General features: G+C 44.0%; 1 long non-coding RNA gene across 1 annotated transcript; it reads right to left on the minus strand.

The window, feature by feature from the left end:
* Positions 1-379: 379 nt before the first annotated feature.
* On the minus strand, positions 380-22,950 carry LOC136176272 (uncharacterized). The gene is made up of 3 exons (XR_010664566.1): positions 22,915-22,950; positions 3,111-3,209; positions 380-1,181 (listed from the first exon to the last, which is right to left on the minus strand). It is a non-coding gene; the product is annotated as an uncharacterized lncRNA (long non-coding RNA).
* Positions 22,951-23,680: the final 730 nt, after the last annotated feature.

The raw sequence follows: 23,680 nt of genomic DNA on the forward strand, positions 1-23,680 counted from the left end.
TCACCTAGATGGTGAGCGGCTCCCTGGAGCCCCCACCACACTTACCTACATGGGCCAGCTTCAGTCTGGCTCACTCTTGACAACTTTTCTCCAACTAGTCTGGTGTTCCATCCATCAGTCCTCCCAAATCAGCCAGTGTCTACAAACCCTACCCTGGATCTGGGTCCCTGAAGGGACTCAGAAAGCAGGCAAAACATAGCCCCTGCCATTGAGTTACTGAGGAGACAGGACAGACACACAGAGACTGGATTTCCCTGGGGTCCAGGGGCTAGTCCGGCAACTAGATCCCACGCGCCACAACCAAGACGCAGTGCAACCAAGAAATAAAGAATTTTTTTTAAAAGAAGAAAATAATAAAAGACACACAGAAACTTAACACACAACCCCTGGGTGACCCCTGCCAAGCCACTTCCCTTCTCTGACCCTCAGTCTCCTTATCTGCACAATGAGGGAGTCACACTGCAAGGCTGCAAGTATACCATCTTCCCCATCTATGATCACCTGAGTGTAACCCATTTAATTACAAAGTGGGGATGCTGAGGCCCAGGGACTAGGGCTGTCCCAGAAAAGAGTGGAGCAAAGCCAGAAAATAAAACCCCAAGATTTGACCCTTGGAGAAACTGGCTTTGTTGCTAAGAATAGGACAAACACTCAAGAATGAACCCAGTGGGGGCCCAGCGAGGGGAGAAGGGGTGCATTTACTGCTCCATCCTTTTGTATTTGACGAAGCTGGAGAGAGCCTTCCCGGTGTGGATGTCCCCTTAGTGTCTGGGCACTCGAGGAAAAGTAAGCTGGTTGCTTCCAACCCTTTCATTTCCAGGGGACCTCAGGGTGCCCAGAGGGCAGAAAGGCTACAAAATGAGAAACTTCTAAGCCTTTCTCTTAGGAACAAGAAAGAGTGCTTGAGTGTGGAGGAGGAACGGGAGTGAGGCACCTCCAGGTTAGGAGGTGAGGAGCTGAAGCAATTTGGAGGCTGCCTTTCCTTCAGGGCATCTGGGTAGGCATACTCGCAGCTCCCGGAGTGGTTGCTCTCCGGGTCATCCTACTCCAGGTGTCGGAGTGTCATCCAAACTTTTCACTGCCGATCCAGCCCCATCTTCTGTGCCAGAGCAGGACACTCAGACTGTAATTACGGCTCCACCATCAGAGGTTTATCTTTGTCCATCTCTTTAAGAAGGTGCCTATAAATCACAGTGTAGATAAGGTTAGATCAGGATTGTTGTAGGCTGAATAATGGCTCCTTAAAGAGATCCATTGGGCTTCCCAGGGGATGCCTATCAACACAGGGGATGTGGGTTCGATCCCTGGGTTGGGAAAATCCCCTGGAGAAGATAATGGCTATCTACTCCAGTACTCCTGCCTGGAGAATCCCATGGACAGAGGAGCCTGGCAGACTATAGTCCATGGGGTCGCAAAGAGTCAGACACTAAACAACAACAATTTAAATATATCTTTTTAGATATAATTTATAGTAATTCATCGTAAGCAGGAAAAATGATTGCTTCTCTTCGCTGGTTCTTGGATATTTGGATTAAAAATTCATTTTAAAGGGACTTGCCTGGCAGTCCAGTGGTTAAGTTTCCGTGCTTCCAATGCAAACGGTGCAAGTTCCATCCTAGTCAGGAAGTTAAGATCCCACATGCAGTGTGGTGCAGCCAAATAAGTATAAAAATATTTTTTTAATAAAAATTATTTTAAGTTAGTGGTGAAAGCCAAAACTATAATGAACCAGACTTGGCAAGGCCTAATTTTATATTGGTGATACGAACCTTTTGCTTTTGTATTTGAAAATTAGTTTTAAAATCTCTATATCAGACGTCTACTAATTGACACTGCCCTCCCTTCAGTGCATCTAGGAAGGAAGTATACTTTAGTAAACCCACTCCAGTATTCTTACCTGGAAAATCCCATGGACAGAGGAGCCTGCAGGGCTACAGTCCATGGAGTTGCAAAGAATCAGACATGACTGAGCAACTGAGTGAGAACGCATGTGTCCTTTAGTATATAGGACACAAAGACTAATATATTTACTAGGCAAGGAGAAAAAATTAGCAAGTTAATTCCTCTCACCTGTGTGTTTACTTCCATCCAAGTGAAGAATTATTTGTTCCATTCTGTCCAGGATGGGGGCATCTACATAGAAATATGTATCTTTTTTGCTGCTGCTGCAGCACTAACTTATCAACTTCATATGCATCATATAAACAGCTCATAATTCTAGGTCTTCTAACAAGGCAGATACACTAACCATTAGCTTTGGAACCAGGTGTGTAAATAAAAACAAAACTCATGGTTTGTTTATCATTCTTCCCTGAGAAGGAGGTGGCATGTGGATTTCAGTTTTGCAGTATGTCTTGGATATGTTTGTGCTTTACATGTAATTATTATTCACAAACATGATGTTTATCACATGAATTATTTGATGGAAATTATCACTTACTCTACAGATCAGTATCTGGAATAATGACTGTTTTGATTGTAATTCTTCTGCTGATGAGCAAAGGTTTGAACAGTATCATATAAAAACCTAACCAGCTCAGGCTAAGGTCCAAGTTGTGCTCTCGGAGGGAAGGAACTTTGTATCCTATTGTAAGATAATCACTAAAGGAATGTTGCCTATAAACTTAAGTCATACACAAAGACGGGCAGGAACCCTTCCCCCCAGGTAATGAGCATTAAGCTAAAATACTTTTGTTTAGCTCACAGGAAACATCCTGACCAGGCCCATCTGTGAATAGCTATAGGAAGGAAGAAATTAACACATTTCCACCAAAGTCTGGCTGGAACAAGGTCTTTACTTTCTCCCCTTTTAGTATAAAAGAAGTCTGAATTCTAACAGAGAAGACGGTTTTTTGGGACGCTAGTCCATCTTCTTCAACTGCTGGCTTTCTGAATAAAGTCACTATTCCTTGCCCTAACAACTCATATCTTGATTTATTGTCCTATCTTACGGTGAGCAGTTGGAGCCTGGACTCAGCAGTAACAGTGTTGTCGTTAGGTATTAACCCACTTGCTTTCGGAAGCAGCTAGTAAATGTTGACTGGAGCTCACTGCATAATGAGTCAAGTGCAGAGCATGGACAGTCACTAGATACTCAGAATGGTCTTTACCATTATTTCCTGGTGACAGGACTGTCGGCTTCGTGGAGGTACCAAGATGGGGCTCAAAGGAGTATCATCTGTTCTACCCTGAAGAATGGCAATATAAACCTAAATATGAAACACAGAATATAAATAATTAACCAGTTGTTTTAATGAGCTAGTTAAAATCATTAACTAATTCTGACATACAATTGGAAGAGCAACCAGAGACATCACTGAAGGCATGAACTGGACCTCCGAAGAGAAAAGATGAACATATATACACTACCATGTCTAAAATAGCAGGGAAGTCTGGCGTGCTGCAGTCCATGGGGTCGCAAAGAGTCAGAGCGACTGAGCAGTTGAACTGAACTGACGTCTAACACAGATACTGATGAGAGCCTACCGTGGCGCACAGGCTCTCTCCTCAGTGCTCTGTGTGACCTCAAGGGGAAGGAAGTCCAAAAAGAGGGGATGTGTGTACACGTGCCACTGATTCACTTTGCTGTACGGCAGAAGCTAACATTGGAGAGCAACTGTACGCCAACAGAAATTAATCTAAGAAAAAGAGCAAGAAAGAGGATGCCACCCAAGAGAACATATGCCACAAGTGAGAGGTGGACATGTGCGGTGGATCTGAGGCCTGCGGTTGGATCTGGCGGCCACAAGCATCTTGCATGCTGCTGAAGTAAGTTGTTGTTGTTATTCAGAGTCTACATTGTGTCTGCTTTGCGACCCCATGGATTGCAGCACACCAGGCTTCCCTGTCCTGCTCTATCTCCCAGAGTCTGCCCAAGTTCATGTCCATTGAATCACCTCCTCTGTGCTATCTTCAGGGTAGAATATGTATAAACACTGCCAGATACTGTTTTTTGTTTTTTTTTTTCCAGATACTGTTTTTAAAGGCCCAGCTGCTGTTGCTTGTAGATGGGCGCTGATAACCTAGACTGCCCAGGCATAGTTCTGAGTGTCATCCTGGAGTTCCTTCTTTCCAAGGCACAGGATCACCCATACGGAGTGTTCTTCTATAGCCCAGGCTGGTACTCACACGCAAGGGGTGCATTTTAGGATTTGGTCCTAAATGGGGATTCTTTGGGGTCCGTGGTAATTTAGGATGAATGTCCTCAAAGACTATTTCCCATAATATGGTTCAGAACCTGTTTTCTGACCTGTCCTGGGTCAGTTTCAGCCCATGAAGTGAGTTTCTCCTGGCCTGGGTCCTCTCTGGACTGGGGAGCCCAGGACCACATCTCACTCTTCTATTAGATCCTCCTCCCTATCTTGCCCAGTGACAGGCGTAGAAGGATATACCCTAAACCTGAACCAAATTACAAAGTTAAATGGATGCCAACGGAAGGATTTCATGGGATTTGATTTTTTCTTTATTTATGGCTGCATTGGGTCTTCATCACTGCCCGTGGGCTTTCTCTAGTTGTGGTGAGTAGGGGCTAGTCTCTAGCTGCCGTGCACGGGCTTCTTATTCCGGTGGCTTCTCTCGTTGCAGAGCACTGGCTCTATGCACCTGGGCTTCAGAATTGTGGTGCATGGACTTAGCTGCTCTGTGGCAGGTGGGATCTTCCCGGACCAGGGATCAAACGCGTGTCCTCTGCTTTGGCAGGCAGATTCTTAACAACTGGACCATCAGGGAAGCCACTGGTGCAATTTTAATAGCAACCTAGGAACTTGAGAAGCTAGGGAGTAAGGGAGAATGAGTCTTCCTACTATTCACATTGTCAGAGTTGCTCTCTTTCCATAGACTTGCCTTGAAATCACTGCTAGACACATTTCTTGTCTGCTGCTGCTGCTGCTAAGTCACTTCAGTTGTGTCCAACTCTGTGCGACCTCATAGATGGAAGCCCACCAGGCTCCCCCCACCATCCCTGGGATTCTCCAGGCAAGAACACTGGAGTGGGCTGCCATTTCCTTCTCCAATGCATGAAAGTGAAAAGTGAAAGTGAAGTCGCTTTCTTGTCTAAAGATAGGTAAGTAACTACCCTCAAACAGACTGGGGGTGTCTCTAAAGCTGCCAGGACCATATCTAAAGTTTTAATGGCAATGAGCCACTGATTACTTTTTTGCCTCCATTCCACCTGGGGAAAAATCACCCAAGTTGACTTTACTCTGAGGCCAATGGACAGATATGTGAAGGGCCTCCAGGCCATGTGGGCTGCTGGACGTGGACAAGGAAATGGACAATGGAACATCTCAGATCCGAATACCTAGAAGACAGTCCAGGCTGGCTTTGTGCTCACACACAGCACAGGACAAGGCAGAGACAGCCCACCCAGCTGCAGCCTCCCTGTGTGAGGATGGCCGAGCTGGGGGCTGTTTCCTCCGCTGCAGACCTGGACGTGGCGAGTGTGATGCCATAGAAGCTGCCCTGACATTCAAGTCTGAACAGGCACAGGTGGGAAGACTAAACCACCTGCCCCTTCCTGAGGGTTTTAGGGCAGACGTGCAGCTGTAATCTCCCTTCTAGTAGCAAGGACACCTTCTTAACCCTTCGGTGGCATCTGCCTCTTGTAGATGGGCACTGGGGCTTCTCTGGTGGCTGAGTGGGTAAAGAATCCGCCTGCCAATGCAGAAGATGCATGGGTTTGATCCCTGGGTCAGGGAGATCCCTTGGAGAAGGGCATGACAACCCACTCCAGTATTCTTGCCTGGGAAATCCCATGGACAGAGGAGCCTGGCGGACTACAGTTCATGGGGTCGCAAAGAGTTGGGCATGACTGAGCGACTAAACAACAGACAGGGCACTGCCCTGGGAGGGGCCCATGCCTTGGATCGTATAGTGGGAGCCAGCGGGGGACCCTTGGCCTGTGGCTCTAACTCCCAACTTTGCCCAGAGGGCCACCCTGCCCCAACCCCACTGGCTATCCCTTGTGCCATCATCAGATCTAACTTCTCTTCTAGAAAGTACTATTCTCCCATTCTTCCTTTTTTTTTTTTTTCTGTCCTTGTGGCGATTTGTTTTTGTTTGTTCCTTGTTCATTTTGTTCCAGGCGCACTGGTTGGGGAAGTAGGCTGGGGAGGCCCAGAATCTCTGGACTGTGCGCGGGCTGCTATCTCTGGCGCACACGTCTCTCTGCAGGGCCTGCTCCTCCCTCGCAGCTGGCAGCTGCAGCGGGGAGATGCCTGCAGTCTGGAATCTGCAGTGGTCCAGCTGAGGGCTGGCTCCCTGCCCCTGCAGATGGTCAGGATGATGTCTTGGCCGTGTCAAGCATCCCCCATGTCACCCCCACGCATGTGGGGCCCCGCAGACCTTTTCTTCTGTCCTCCCGAGGCTTCTTTTTGCTGCTCTTCGGTTGAGAATGAAAGGCTCAGAGAGTGCACCCTGTTATCACGTGACAGTCGCTTACAGCCGCAAGCTTTGTCAGGGGTCAGGAATGAACCCAAAAGGAGGCATCGCTGGCAAGGACTGAGCACACTGCTCTAGCTTGGGCCAGGCAGGCAGAGGTGCACGTGGAGCCCAGGAGCCTTCCCCTTGGTCTCCTGGGCCTCAGTTTTCCCATTTGAACGAATGTCGTCAAATGACAGAGGATGAGATGGTTGGATGGCATCACCAACTCAGTGGACATGAGCAACTCCAGGAGATAGTGAAGGGCAGGGAAGCCTGGCGTGCTGCAGTTCTTGGGATCACAAAGAGTCCATGGGGTCACATGATTGAGCGACTAAACAACTACAACCTCAAACAACTTACCGCTCTCAGAGCAGAATACTTGGAAAGACCTAAAGACATAAAGAAAAAATCACCCACAGTTCTCCCATTAGTATCTTTCTGTTTCCATCTATTTTTCATAACTGAAGTTGCCTGCCTATACAATTATGTATCCTGCTTTTAAACAATGTATGTGTGTGTTCAGTCACTCAGTCGTGTCTGACTCTTTGTGACCCCATGGACTGCAGCCCTCCAGGCTCCTCTGTCCATGGGATTTCCCAGGCAGGGATGCTGGAGTGGGTTGCCATTTCCTCCTCTGGAGGATATTCCTGATCCTGGGATCCAACCTGTGTTCCTGCATAACAGGCAGATTCTTCACCACTGAGCCACCCGGGAAGCCCATTTTTAAACAGTAATCTTTCCATAATGAACAAATCATTCATGTTCATTGCACAACATTCAGAAAATTCAAACACAAAGAATAAAAATGACTTTTTGTTGCTCCTGTGAGAAATAACAAGCATTAATAATTTCATGTTGTCTTTCTGGTCTTTAAAAAAACTTTTTTTAAAGTTTATGTTTCAACTTTTTTAGCCACTATACCCGTGCTAATGCAAACACCCAATTATTCTCTCCCCCATCCCCTCCTCCTTGGCAGCCACGAGTCTGTTCTCCCTGCCTGTGAGTCTGTTTCTGTTTCGTAGATAAGTTCATTTGTGTAACAGCTCAGATTTCACACGTAAGTGGTGCTATATGGTATTTGTCTTTCTCTTTCTGACCTGCCTACCTTAGTGTGATAATCTCTGGGTCCATCCTTGTTGCTGCAGATGGCATGAGTAGTATTCCATTGCATGCATGCACCACACCTTCTTTATCTATTCATCTGTCAATGGACATTTAAGTTGTTTCCACGTCTTGACTTTTGTGAATAGTGCTATGAACATAGGGGTGCATGTATCCTTTCAAATTATGCTTTTGTCCAGACATGCCTAGGGGTGAGATATGGCAACTCCAATTTTAGCTTTTTGAGAAAACTCCATACTGTTTTCCATAGTGGCTATACCAATTTACATTCCCACCCATAATGCAGGAGAGTTCCCTTTTTCCACACACTCTCCAGCATTTGCTCTTTGTAGACTTTTTAATGATGCTGACTGGTGTGAGGTAGCACCTCACTGTAGTTTTGATTTGCATTTCTCTAATAATTAGAGATGTTGAGCATCTTTTCATGTGCCTGTTGGCCATCTCTAGGTCTTCTTTGGAGAAATGTCTATTTAGATATTCTGCCCATTTTTCAATTGGGTTGTTTTTTTCTTTGTTGTGTAGTATGGGCTTAACTGGGCTTTCCTGGTGGCTCAGCAGTAAAAGAATCCACCTGCAATGCAGGAGCTATAGGAGACATGGGTTTGATGCTTGGGTCGGGAAGATCCCCTGCAGAAGGAAATGGCAACCCACTCCAAAATTCTTGACCTGGTGAATCCCATGGACAGAGGAGCCTGGAGGGCTACAGTCCATAGGGTCACAAAAAGCTGGACATGACTGAAGCAACTTAGCAAGTATGCATATGCATGGGCTTAATTGGCTTGGTTTTTAGATGAGGAAGTTGAGGCATAGAGAGGTTAAGTGCTTTGCCTAAGATCACAGAGATAAGAAGTAGTGGAGCTGGTATTCTACGCCAGTTGGTTTCCAAGTCTCTGCATGTAATCCTGTCTCTCTTTTTACAGATTTTTTTGATGTGGATCATTTTTAAAGTCTTTATTGAATTTGTTACAATATTGCTTCTGTTTTAGGCTGTGGTCTTTTGGCTGCAAGGCATGTGGGATTTTAGCCCCCCAATCAGGGATCAAGCCTGCACCCACTGCATTGAAAGGTAAAGTGCTAACCACTGGACCACCAGGAGAGTCCCTATAACTCTCTTATGAAGCCAGTCCAGCTGAGTGTAGGCAACTGGGAAACGGAGTGTAGTGGTAGGCTAAGTATGAACCATAGTTTTAGTGCATTCATAGAGTCCACGTCATGGGTAATAGGCACCTGGACGGTGTGTATTTTGAGGGAGTTCATTAGCCTTCAGAGTCTGCACAGAAATGATTATTCAAAATGAGATGTTATCTGGGACTTGCCTGGTTGTCCAGTGATTAAGACTCCCCACTTTCAAGGCAGGGGTTGTGGGTTCAATCCCTGGAGGTGAAACTAAGATCCCATAAGCCACCCAGTGCCGCCAAGAAATTTAAAAAATAAAAACAACAAAAAATGAGATGTTACCTTTTAGAGGGACACTCTATATTTAGGAATAAAATGATGTGACGTGTTTGCTTCCAGATAATCCTGGTTGGGAGCAGGGTGGGGTTGCACAATGAACACATGGGTGTAAGTGATACAAAATCAGCTGCGAGTTGAGTTTGTTAAAGTTGAGTGGTAGATCTGTGAGGGCTCTTTCTTCTCTTGAATTTGCTGAAAATTTGCCATGCTAAAACATTTTTTAAAAATCTCAAATCAGGGACTTCCCTGGTAGTCCAGTGTTTAAGACTTCTTGCCTTTCAATGCAGGGGGTGCAGGTTTAGTCACTGGTTGGGGAGCTAAGATTCTGTATGCTTCAATTCAGTCGCTCAGTCCAACTCTTTGTGACCCCATGAATCGCAGCATGCCAGGCCTCCCTGTCCATCACCAACTCCTGGAGTTTACTCAAACTCATGTCCATTGAGTCGGTGACGCCATCCAGCCATCTCATCCTCTGTCGTCGCCTTCTCCTGCTCCCCCCAATCCCTCCCAGCATCAGGGTCTGTTTCAATGAGTCAACTCTTTGCATGAGGTGGCCAAAGTATTGGAGTTTCAGCTTCAACATCAGTCCTTCCAATGAACACCCAGGACTGATCTCATTTAGGATGGATTGGTTGGATCTCCTTGCAGTCCAAGGGACTCTCCAACACCACAGTTCAAAAGCATCAATTTTTTGGTGCTCAGCTTTCTTCACAGTCCAACTCTCACATCCATACATGACCGCTGGAAAAACCATAGCCTTGACTAGACGAACCTTTGTTGGCAAAATAATGTCTCTGCTTTTTAATATGCTATCTAGGTTTGTCATAATTTTCCTTCCAAGGAGTAAGCGTCTTTAATTTCATGGCTGCAATCACCATCTGCAGTGATTTGAGCCCCAAAAAATGAAGTCAGCCACTGTTTCCACTGTTTCCCCATCTATTTCCCATGAAGTGATGATCTTAGTTTTCTGAGTGTTGAGCTTTAAGCCAACTTTTTCACTCTCCTCTTTCACTTTCATCAAGAGGCTTTTTAGTTCCTCTTTACTTTCTGCCATAAGGGTGGTGTCATCTGCATATCTGAGGTTATTGATATTTCTGCCGGCAATCTTGATTCCAGCTTGTGCTTCTTCCAGCCCAGAGTTTCTCATGTTGTACTCTGCATATAAGTTAAATAAGCAGGGTGACAATATACAACCTTGACGTACTCCTTTTTCTATTTGGAACCAGTCCGTTGTTCCACGTCCAGTTCTAACAGTTGCTTCCTGACCTGCATATAGGTTTCTCAAGAGGCAGGTCAGGTGGTCTGGTATTCCCATCTCTTTCAGAATTTTCCACAGTTTCTTGTGACCCACACAGTCAAAGGCTTTGGCATAGTCTATATGCTTAAAGGTCAAAAAATCAAAACACTAAAAAATAGCAATACTGTAACAAAGTGCTGCAGTCCATGGGGTGGAAAAGAATGGGACAGGACTTAGGGACTGAACAATAACAACTGTAACAAATTCAATAAGAAAGACTTTAAAAATGGCCCACATCGAAAGACTCTTAAAAAAAAAAAAGAATCTCAGACCTAATAGGTAGCTCAAGAATGACCTTTGAAGGGACATTCTAACCCAGAGTATAAAGGTTCAGAGTAGAATATAAAGATCCAGTTCTTTGTTGGGTTTCTAACTTCCTAATTGAAAATAATATTATTTATTTATTTCTATTCTGATCTAAAAAGCTTCCCCAGTGTTGCTCAGTCTGCAGAAACATTCTCAAAGGGCACAGCTCCTCATTAAGAACCTGTCAAATGAGTGTTAGAGGTTTGTTCATTCAAGAACCCTTATTTTTGGAACTTCCCTGGTGGTCCAGCGGCTAAGACTCCGAGCTCCCATTGCAGGGGCCCAGGTTTGATTCCTGGTTGGGGAACTGGATCCCACATACCACAACTAAGACCCAGCACTGCCAAATAAATAAATTTTAAAAATATATATATATCTTTTTTTAAAAAAGAACTGTTATTTTCCTCTTGAGTAGAGACATGAGCTGTGAGGGATGCATTTGGAAGAAAAGATACGTGAAAGAAAAGTTAAGCACCCAAGGTAATTGTTCAGCAAATGTTGTTTCAAACCTTAGTGGAGGCCAAGGGGTAAGGGAGGAGGGCATGAGTGTGTCCCCCAACCCAGGGCTTAGCGTTCCTGAGGGAAGGAGGACCAGCCTGGAGCTTGGATCCTGGATGACTCCCGTTTTCGTCACTCACATCCTTCTCATCTGACCGTCCTGGGGCTCAGGACTGTACACAGGGCTCAAGATGGGACACTTTGCAAAGAGAGATCTCCTTTCTATCCAGCCAGACCAAAACCAGAAAGCATGGCTCAGCAGAGACACAGTCACAGAGAATAGACCTGTGGACACAGTGGAGCAGGGAGCGAGTAGGATGTAGTGAGAGAGTAGCATCAAAACATATATATACCCAGATGTGAAACAGATAGCCAGTGGGAATTTGCCGCATAGTACAGGGAGCTCAACCCCCGGTCTGTGACAACCTAGGTGGGTGGGAGGGAGATTCAAGAGCGAGGGGATCAATGTATGCTAACAGCCAGTTCACATTGTCATGCAGCAGAGACCAACACAACATTGTAGATCAATTATCCTACGATTAAATTAAAAAAAAATAAAGCATTCAACACCACCTCTTATCCTTATATGGTGGCAAATATTCAGATAAAACCGGCAGCTGTGTGTTTTTTCAGTGACTTTACTTGCCAGGAAGACTAGCAGTATATGGCATGTATGTAACATATTCCAACCTGGATTTTACCTTATAAGAGATTAGATTAATAGAAACCAGAAGTGGGATGGGCTCGGCCCACAGACAATAAACTAGTGGAAAACACGTCTATGTGCTCTTGCTCAGGGAAGAGTCTAGGTCTCTTAGGACCATATGCTCATATTCCGCCAATGGAAGCTCCGTGAGGTTCCACCGCCCCCTGCTCCCTCGGGCATCCGGCCTCCTCCCGGCCTGGAAAGCCAGTGTTTAGTTTCTGACGTCACTCACTACGCTGTATGCTAGGATTCAGGGCAACACAGACAGTTGAGATCCTAAGCACTGTAATTACACCTCTTCCTGGATTTCAAGTAGGGCCGATTTGTGAATACACCAGATTTTTCCGGGTCTGGAGGCAGCAGGCAGGGGCCCATCACACGCGGCTAGTGAGGCTGCCAGGTCCCTGCTCCGCCCCCACTGCAGTGGCCTGTGCACCCCAGGGCCAGAGCTCAACGGCAGGGTCACTGCAGCCTCCTGCCTGCCCACACCTGTGCAGCTGGCTTGGGGTGTTGATGGCACAGCTCCATGGGGGAGAGAAATGGAAAGGTGAGCCCAAGGTAGGCGTCTCTGGAGTCAGGTTCTCTGTGGATTCATGAGAAGTGGCCAGGAGGGCCTGATTGAGGCTCTGCAGGACTCCAAGGGTACCAGACTCTGAATAATTGGGGTCCCGGGTAGTAGTCTCCATTTTGTTCAGAAAGGCACACACACTGGCGTAGACAAGGCAGAGATTTAAGCTCTCCTTGCTTCCAGTCAGTCCTGAGAGGCAAGACTGAAAGGTGGCAAAAACCCAGTTTTCAAAGGCTGACTGCCTGGGCAGAGACCTGGGCCTGGAGTAAGGCACCCCCACAGGTGAGGCACCCAGGCGTTTCTTCTTTGGTGGGCAGACACCGGCTTTCCGTGGGCACTGAAGTTTTCATAGCTCCCCAAATTCCACAGCATGGACTCTTCCAGCTTTTACATGGGAAGACCATTCCCCAACCCCCTTATTCTTGGCTTTAAAGACGTCTCCCAATTTCACTAAAGTCTGTTAAGAGTTCATTTTTGAGATGCAGATGTAGAGAACAAACGTAGGGATACCAAGGAGGAAGGGGTGGTGGTGAGATGAATTGGGAGGTTGGGATCGACATATATACACTAATGTGCATAAAACTGGATAGCATAGGGAACTCTACTCAGCGCTCTGTGGTGATCTAAATGGGAAGGAAATCCAGAAAAGAGGGGATGTATGTATATGTAGAGCTGATTCCCTTTGTTGTGCAGTAGAAACTAGCACAGGCTTCCAGGTGGTGCAATGGCAAAAAATCTGCCTGCCAGTGCAGGGGATGAAAGAGATGTGGATTCGATCCTGGGGTCTGGAAGATTCCTTGGAGAAGGGAATGGCAACCCGCTCCAGTATTCTTGCCTGAGAAATCCCATGGACAGAGGAGTCTGGCGGCTCCAATCCATGGGGTATAGAAGAGTCAGACACAACTGAGCGTGTACAGACACAGAAACCAACACAGCATTGTAAGCAGCTATGCTCCAATAAAAATTAAAGGAAAGAGTTCATTTCACCTGTGAGATCTGTTCTCTTGCTTAGGTGAAAAGGACCAGGGGAAGACCTTATTTTTCCTTGGAAAGGCTGAACAACTGAAGCTTGAGTCTTGTTATCTTAAATCTGAATGTAACCTGAGGTGTATCCGGTTGAAAAAAAATGCCAGGCAAGGAATGAAGTTCTCCCAACTTACTGCACTGCTCAGGTGCAATCTGGAGAATTGTTAACTTCTGTGTTTCACCTTTAGAAGAAATGCTGTCTGTTTTATACTTCCAGACGAGGGACCAGAATGTGGAGAGATCAAGAACTCCGTTCCAAAACGACTGATCAGCAGTGACAAGTCCAAGGAAGATAAAACTGGAGGGGACAGGAGAGCCGAGTCCAAAGCAATGAAGGCCAAGTTTGGCTCAGAAAGGCAGTATCAGGGCAAAGGCTGGGGAGAGGAAAGCTGGAAGACAGATTTTTACTTTCTAGCAGCAAGAATCTTCTAATAATTAGGTTGTTTAAACATGAGATGAGTTCGATGAGTCAGGGCCTGGTCAGGCAGCAGCCAAGCAGAGGCTGGACAGCCACTCCTAGGAGAAGTGCTGCAGGGGGATTCCTGGATTGGGCAGGAAACGAACACCAAGATTCTGCTCTTCTGTAACTCTCTGAAATGTCAGTCCTATACATCATAAATTAGAGGACAGATAAAAAATTTCAGTGGCTTTTTATAAACAGAGAGCTGTTGTTTATAGAAATGAAAACTGAATGATGATCAAAAAATGAAAACCATAGATCATTTTTTCAGGCTTCCTGCAGCACTTTGATTTCCTGTGTCTTTGTGTTCTTCTTAATCTCAGACTCTGTTTTCTTTCTTTTACTTCTACACATATATCCTTATATTCTCTTTAGCTCTCCTTTTACACAGAAGGTTTTCATTTATGCCATGGGTGGTAGGTCCTTGGAACATATTAGAGGAATTTAAGGTCTGGTTACTTGGAAACGGTTAGAGAGAAAAATCTATAATATCTTACCTAATCTGGTAACTGTTATACTTTTTATCTCTTCTCCAACCACATGTTTTGGTCAGGGCCATGCTTGGGTTTCAGAAAAATCATTAATGCTCATAATATTACAAGTAAAGAAAAAAAAAAAAAAAAGGAGAATTGCCAGAATGATTCTGGAGGAATATGCACAGAGGACAACCAAACCAATCTTGACACAAAAAAAGAAAAAGAAAAAAAGAAATAATGAGAACTTTCCATAATACTAGAATTGCCTACACTGTAATTACAATAATTAACATAACGCTGGCAACAGAATACACATCAATTAAACAGTAAAGTCCATAAAGAGACTCAGTAAGTCTATAATTAAAGTTCCATTTAAAAACTGCTTAAGAAAAAGAGGTGACTTTCATGAAATGACTAACTCTTTGGAGAAAAAGAGAGTCCCCCAAAATTTCAAAAATGAACCATGGAAACGGATGTGACTTAGCGACTGAACAAGGTGTCAAAACCACAATAAACCACATGGGCAAATGGCAAAACAAAAAGGAAAGTATTAACAACATACACGAAAAAGACTTAATGTCATAACATATGAAAAGTTGTTACTAATCAATAAGAAAAAGAGGAATGTCTCAATGGAGGACAGAGTACAGCACAATAATAGTAAATCAGCTCAGAAGAAACTCAAGTGTCCAATGAACATGAGGCAGTTGAATCTTGGACTGATGGCAAATTAAAGCTATGAACTGCTATTTTTTAAATCTATCCAATGGACAACATACTTTTGTTCAATGTAAATATTTAGCATTGGCTTCAGTTTCATATGGGCTTCTTATACTGAATTGTGTGTGAATTGATGTAGATTTTTGATAGTATACTTGGCAACACATCTCAAAAGCCTTGAAAATATTCAACCTCTTTGACAAAGGCAGTTCACTTAAGAGAATTTTTTTCTAAAGAATTCTTTAGGGTTGTATGCTAGGGTTCAGTTACAGGAATGTTTGCATTGAGCAGAGACTAGAACCAATCTAAATATCTAACAATGGTGACTCAATAGTGACCATTTAATCAATTTTGACATGTCCTGTGTAGCCATTAAAAATATTATAGAAGACAATAAATGCTGGAGAGGGTGTGGAGAAAAGGAAACCCTCCTACACCATTGGTTGGAATGTATATTGGCACAGCTACTTTGGGAAACAATACAGAGGTTTCTCAAAAAACTAAAAATAGGATTGCCATATGATCCACCAATCCCACTCCTGGGCATATATCTTTACAAAACCATAATTCAAAAAAATACATGCACCCCTATGCTCATGGCAGCACTGTACACAATAGCCAAGACACAAAAACTACCTAGCTGTCCATTGACAGACGAATGTATAAAAAAGATGTGGCACATTTACACAATGGATCGTCCCAACCCTGGGATCGAACCTGGGTCTCCTGCATTGCAGGTGGGTTCTCTACTGTCTGAGCCATCAGGGAAGCCTCTATACAACAGAATACTATCCAGATATTAAAAAGAATGAAATAACGCCCATCTGAGCAACCTAGATGGACCTAGAGATCATACTAAGTGAGGTAAGTCAGAAAGAGAAAGACAAATACATATGATATCATTTATATGTGGAGTCTAAAATACAACACAGATGAACATATCTACAAAACAAAAACAGACCCACACACATAGAGACCGTGCTTGTGGTTGCCAAGGGGAGGAGGGTGTGTGGGGGTGATGGATTAGGAATTTGGGATTAGCAGTGCAAACTGTTACATGTAGGGTGGATAAACAACAAGGACCTACTGTATAGCACAAGGAACCATTAATATATTGAATATCCTGTGATAAACCACAATGGAAAAGAACATGGAAAAGAATGCATGTAAATGCATAACTGAGTCACTCTGATATACAGCAGAAGTGAATATAACATTGTTAGTCAACTACACTTGAATAAACTCTTTTTAATGTATAGAAGAATATTTCTTCATATGGAAAGTGTTCAAAGTGTATATTTCTGTTGCTGTTGTTACAATAACTCTTCTGTTCTAGTTAGTTTGTTCTTTCTTTAATGGTATACATTTTGAGTAAAAGAAGGAGATTTGGAGCTGGAGCAGAAATGTGGCTCCAGGGTGGTTTGGCGACCCAAGCCATTCTCCTGGACACAACCCGGAAGGACTCAGCCTCTGGTTGGAAGAACTCCTGGCCACGCTCTGCATTTTGTGTGCTCCGTGTTGGCGTACATGGCATCCCAGGGCTGGAGGAGTGGACTCAGGGTGAAATACAGCAGCCCAGCCCTCCTGGGAGCTTCTCCCTCTCACGTGGCTTCTGCTCCCCGTGCTCCAGGCCTGGAGCTGTGCGAGGGCCTGGACTGTGAATCGAGTTAAATCCAAGAACTGTCCCACCCTCCAGTTTACAGTAAACATGCCGTCAGGCACGAATGCCCAAGAGCTGGACAGCAGTACCAGGGCAGGCACTGGGGCGCCAGCATCTTTGGGGAGAGACGTGTCCTCCCCTGGCTTCCCCTCCCCCCCTCCTCTTCTCCCCACCCTCCTCCTTTCTCTCTTCCCTCCAATCCCCTTCCTTATCCTCCTCTAGGGACAGGCCTGAGGCTAACACACTTGGGAGAGGAGAGCCTATTTAAAAACACAAGTACAAAATGACAAAATCAAATTCAAGTACAGCACCTTGAAAAGGTTCTGTGTGAGTGAGAGGTCAGAATTTAAGCTTCATAGTCGTTGCTGTTGTTGAATCACCAAGTCGTGTCCAACTCTTTGCCACCCCACGGACTGCAGCACGCCAGGCCTCCCTGTCCCTCACCATCCCCCTGAGTTTGCAATATGGTTCTTTACAGCATCAGATTTTATTTTCATCACCAGATATATCCACAACTGGGTGTCATTTCCTCTTTGGCCCGCCAATTCATTCTTTCTGGATCTGATAGTAACTGTCCGCCACTCTTCCCCAGGAGCGTGTTGGACACCTTCTGGCCTGGGGGGCTCATCTTTTGGTGTCACATCTTTTTGCCTTTTGATACGGTTCAGGGGGTTCTCACGGCAAGGATTCTGGAGTGGTTTGCCATTCCCTCCGCCAGTGGACCATGTTTTGTCAGAATTCTCCACTATGACCTGCCAATCTTGGGTGGCCCTACACAGCGCAGCTCAGAGCTTCACTGAGTTACACAAGGCAGTGATTTCATGGTACATCCACCTTTAATTCTGAATTTGGTTTTCACCACTCGCATGTATTTCCTTTTAATGTATACTGCTTATGTGTTCCCGCTGTTGATGCTGCCTGAACTGCGTTGAATATTGTTTTTCATATTGTTGAGCTTTATATAAATGGTATTCTCCATGAAATGTTTATGCAGCTTGTTTTTCTTACTCAGTGGTACATTTGGGAAGTTTATCCATGTTGATATGAATAACTTCAGTTTCTTTTAATTGCTATATTCTATTGTGTGACTCTCAGATTGTACCTACTCTTTCCTGCTGCAGTATTTCAGTAAAAGCAGCAGGATATGTATATATATAGATGTAGATGTAGATATAGATAGAGATATAGATGCAAGTTGTAAATAAACACACAAATACACTGCAGAGCAGGTAAATCCGTGTCATTTTGTTGTAAGACTAGACTAGAACTAGGTCAAAAAAACATGATTTAAAAAAGAATTCAGAAACAATCCTAGGAAATTAGTATACAATATAGAAGTATTTCAATTCAATACAGAAAAATGGACTATTTAATAAATGGTATTGACAGAATTGGATATATATAGATAAAATAAATAAAAGCAAATCTCTACCTTACATGATACACAAAATTACAGTTTAGATGAATTAAAAACTTCAACCCTCAAAAATACAAATTATAAAATATTAGGGAAAAATGTAGAGCAAAATATCATTATGATCCCAGGGAGAGGGAAACTTAAATAAGTCACGGAAAGCAAAACTCACACAGTAAAAGACCTAACAATTTAAATCAAATTAATGAATAAATGTTATCTAAAGTATAAAAAAAAGATCTGAAAAATAAAAGATACCCCAACATAGAAAACAAACATGATTATCAAAGAGGAAACTCAGGGGGAAGGATAAATTAAGAGTTTGGGATTAAAATACACACACTATTATATATAAAATAGATAACCAACAAGGACCTACTGTATAACACAGGGAACTATATTCAATATCTTGCGATAACCTATAATGGAAGAGAAAAAAAGAATATATATATATAGTGGTTGTTTGATCACTAAGTCCTGTCTGACTTTTTTCAGACCCCGAGGATTATAGTCTGCCACTCTTCTCTGTCCATGGGATTTCCCAGGCAAGAATACTGGAGTGGGTTGTCATTTCCTATCCAGGGGATCTTCCTGACCCAGGGGTGGAACCCATGCCTCCTGCATTAGTAGACAGGTTTTTTACCACTGAGACACCAGGGAAGTGCAGTTATATATATATATAATATATATACACACACATATATGTATAGCCAAACCACTGTGCTGCATATTTGAAACTAACACAACATTGTAAATCAACTATATTTCCAAAAAAATTAAAAAAACAAAACAAAACCAGACATCCCAGCAACATGAAAGGCAAGCTGTAGACTAGGAGAAAATTTTGCAACTTATGTTTATGTAACAAAGAATGGGTATAACAGATATATGTGGGAAAACAAACAAACAAACATCCTTTAGAAAAATGAGCAAAGGATATGAATAGGCAATTCATAAAAGAGGAGAAACATGTAAGAAGATGCTCAAACACAGTTTTCATCAGGCATCTACTAATGAAAACATTGAAGAGATACCATTGTATACCTAATATACTGAGCATTTTGAAATGTCTGGTAGGTGAAGCTTTATTGAGACTGCTGAGAAGTGGGAACTTCCAGATTCTGTTTTCATACTTCAAGATGGTGGAGCCACTTGAGAGGCAATGTGGGCATAGCCTTGGATCCACAATTTCCTCTTGTAGGAATTTGGAGTCCTGAGATATAGAAAAGACACATAGGACATTTATTGCAATGTTGTTGGAGGTAGTGAAAAATTGTTAAGAATCCTAAATATCCACTAGGGCTTTTCTGGTAGTTCAGATGGTAAAGAATCTGTCTGCGATACAAGAGAGCCAGGTTCAATCCTGGGGTCAGGAAGATCCCCTGGTGAAGGGAATGGCTACCCATTCCAGAAATATTGCCTGGAAAATTCCATCGGCAGAGGAGCCTGGCAGGTTGCAGTCCATGGGATCACAAAGAATCGGACACAAGTGAGCGATTAACATTTTCATTTTCAAGTATCCACTAAAAAGAGAGAGGATAATAAATAAAATATGGTAGAGTAATACAGTGGAATACTACTCAGCAGTTAAAAGAAATTCACTTGGTCAATATAGCAACACAGTTAGGTTCCCAAAATACTGTTAAATTATAAAATCACACCTACAGTACGATGCCTCTTACGTAAACACAGCACACAAATACATCAGTATACAGGTTCTGGAGGGCCTCCCAAGTGGAGCTAGTGGTAAAGAACTTGCATGCCAGTGCAGGAAACATAGGAGACCTGGGTTTGATCCCTGGGTTGGGAAGATCCCCTGGAAGAGGTCATGGCAGCCCACTCCAGTGTTCTTGCCTGGAGGATCCCATTGACAGAAGAGCCTGGAGGGCTATAGTCCATGGGGTTAAAAGAGAGTTGGACAGGACCTAGTGACTAAACAACAACAATATATATTTTTTTTCCTAAAATTTTCACAGTATTTGCCCATCACATTTGCAATAGAAAACCAGTTATTTGTCAAAGAGTGTTGAAAGTTCAAAAACTCTTAAAAGGTTAGCTTTGGGTTACCTTTAAATACACCCTCCTTTCTTCCCCCACCAACTTAAATACATAGCATGTGTTGGGGAAGACTGGCATGTTTTATTGCAAAATTAGGTACATTCCCCAAACTGTGGAAGTATAGAAAAAGGTTCTGGGAATTATTTAGCTTAGTTTAGGGGGATCAGGGGAAATAGCTCTTATTTTTAACTCACCAATGTCCCATTAACCAGGATACTCCAGAGGCTGAAGATTTACTGACAATCAATGTTTAACCATGGTTAAACTTAGCTACTTTCTGGGGATGAAACTTCTCAGATAGCTGAGAGATTTTCATCTCTTTTACATTTTTACATTGTAATGACCTGGAGTAGAAAAATGTCTAGAATGTTTTAGGTACTTCTCTACCTTCTTCAACAGAAGAGTATCGAGTTTCAGCTTTTCCAACTTTGCTATTTCTAAAGGTTGCTATATGGTACACTGTCAGGATCTGTCTTATAGCATCACTGTCTTTCCTGCTAAGGCTTTAGAAGTCAACTTCTTGGAATTGTTTGTAAAATAATCAGTGTATGGGGTCACACGAAGAGGATTGCCTCAGACAAAAGAACACACAAACTTCATGGCATCTATTTTGGCTTTTACACAACCCCCTTTTCCCCCTCCACTTCCTTCTGGTTTTCAGGGACGTTCTGAAAGTGCTGGCTTCAAGTCTGGAAGATGATACAGGTAGAGAAGAAAGAACAGGATTAGTTCTTGTAAAACAGTGATCTCTATCAAGATCAAAGCTTTAGCTGTTGGCACAGGGTTCTTGCCACAGAACTGAGCTACCAACAGATGAAAAGGATGCATGTGCTAGGTTGCTTCAGTTGTGTCCGACTCGTTGTGACCACAGACTGTAGCCCGCCAGACTTCTCCGCCCAAGGGATTCTCCAGGCAAGAATACTGGAGTGGGTTGCCATGCCTTCCTTCAGGGGATCTTCCCAACCCAGGACTCGAATAATTCTAAATGAAGACGAAAACCATAACCTTATAGCAGTTGTACAGCATCTGCTAGATTTTGTGATCTTATACAAGAATTTCCCAAGACACAGCAGGGGCTTACTAATGAAGCCTTTGTAAGTAACAGCCTTATACACACGTACACGTCTTGTGCTCAGTTGTGTCCTATTCTTTGAGACCCATGGACTGTAGATCGCCATGCTCCTTTGTCCACAGGATTTTCCAGGCAACAATACTGGAGTGGGTTGCCATTTCCTTCTTTAGGGGCTCCTCCCAACCTAGGGATCAAACCTGCATCTCCTGAATCTCCTGCGTTGCAGGCAGATTCTTTACTCACTGAGCCACTTGGGAATAGCCTTGTACATCTGAGTAAGGTGGGGGTCCAAGAGGGTTCATACAGAGCTGGGTCTGTAATCTCAGGCCTACTCTTTGCAAAACCAGAAAGGGGGAAGGGAACAGAGGGTATGGAATGGAGCTGTGAAACTCAGGAGTCACAGATAAGATCTTTTCTTATGCATGTGTTGTGTTCTTCATTTTTCCTCCTATTGCAATAATCAGGCAGCAACACAGAGAAGTGATGATTCACAACTACATTCCAAGGCTCTGAGTCAGGAAGTTAGGGCTCATTTGGTGTTATTAGTTAGCTGGGGGTGGTAGTGACCAAATCTAATAAAAACACAATGGACAGAAGTTTCAAATTTCTTTCAGAAGGATTATGCTCACTCTAAAGAGTATAGGACCTGTGCAAATTGCTCCTGCCATATGGTCATGTGAGATAAACTCACAGAATACTGTAGCAGAGAGATGGCCTGTTCAGGTATCTCATACAGGTATCTCTGTTCATCGCTGGCAGACGCAGAGCAGATGGTGGCTCTGAGTGAGTTGATATTGTTGCTCTGAAGATCCGAAGAGGATGGAGATGAAAGCATAGGAATTAGGGACAGACGGGCTGTCTCTCCCATCTCCCTTTGCCTCTGTCCTTTTTCAGTAAACGGGAAAGCTCATCCTTTCCCAGCCTTAGAAAAGGCAAAATAAATGATGCCTGTGGAAGTGCTTAGAGTTACTTGGAAACAAATGTGACCGTGTTAGAATGAAGTATCATATTGTCTCTCCTTGGGCTTCCCTGGTGGTTCAGTAGTAAAGAATCTGCCTGGCTCAGGAAGATCCCTTGAGAAGGGAACGGCAACCCACTCCAGTATTCTTGCCTGGGAAATCCCATGTACAGAGAGGCCTGGTGGGCTAAAGTCCATGGGGTTGCAAAGAGTCAGACACAACTGAGCAATGAAACAACAATTGTCTCTTCTAAGAGACCTAATCTTCGTAAGGGAACAGGAGAAAGTTCTTTGGTTTATCAACTGTACCTCTTTAGGGTAAGCTCAGTCTGAAGGTCGGTTCCCATTCTAGGAGATTCAGATCAACCACAGCCTTGGGGGGATATTGTGAATATGCCTGAACTCCTAGAACACGTGTCCTGGAAAGGGTCTGAAGATCACTTCCCTCATTGTATAGACACAGAAATGAAGGCCCAGAGAGGTGAACAGACTTCTCTGAGGTCACACGGCTATTCCCAAATACATGGCTTCACTTGAGCCCAGGGCCCTCTTCACAGACTTTCTCAAAGTGAGGTCCTCTGAGATTGCATGTCAGAATCACCTGATGTATATGAGGGCACCAGGGAGGTATTGGTGAAGAGAGTTGATGATATGAATGCGCATTCCCTGACCTGAATCACAAGCTTTGGGAGCAGTACCTGAGAATCTGTATTTTAGGATGAAACAATTCTTTTTTTTTTTTTTCCTGTCTGCACTGAGTCTTCATTGCTTCACGTGGGCCTTCTCTAGTTGTGGCAAGCAATGGCTACTCTCTGGCTGCAGCGTGCAGGCTTCTCTTTGCGGTGGCTTCTCGTTGTGGAGCGTGTACTCTAGGCGCATGGGCTTCAGTAGTTGTGGTGCACGGATTTCATTGCTCCATGGCATGTGGACTCTTCTTGGACCAGGGATCGAACCTGTGTCCCCTGCACTGGCAAGCAGATTCTTAAGCCCTAGAGCACCAGGGAAGTCAAGGATGAGGGGAGTCTTACACAGCTCTGCTTTATTTCAACAATACCTTGAAGTGTTGCTTCTAAATCGCTTACATAAAATTCTGACCCTTAAGGAATCATCTCCTAGAGAATATGGAAAGAACACATGCTATTAATTCCCACCAGACAATGCCGTGTCCTCAATTAGCTACACTGTATGACAGTCAGCCTCCTGTAGAGCACCATCATCTCCTGGAATGTTCTGAACAATCAAAGCACATTTGGGAAACAAACACAGCTCATGTGGTCCCTTTAAGAGCCTCTCTTTGCCTGGGTTTGGGGGTGGGTGTGCTCTCCTTTGCAGGTCACTCCCAGCTTATCTTAGGGTCCCCACCACCTCTCTGAGACATCTGGTTTCATACATGTGTCTCTGGCCTGAAAGTAGATAGATTCTGATACAGGGCTGAACCCACCCTTCCCGTAATCAACCCAGAGT

The sequence above is a fragment of the Muntiacus reevesi genome, chromosome 10 (genome assembly GCF_963930625.1).
Source record: "Muntiacus reevesi chromosome 10, mMunRee1.1, whole genome shotgun sequence".
NCBI classification, from domain to species: domain Eukaryota; kingdom Metazoa; phylum Chordata; class Mammalia; order Artiodactyla; family Cervidae; genus Muntiacus; species Muntiacus reevesi.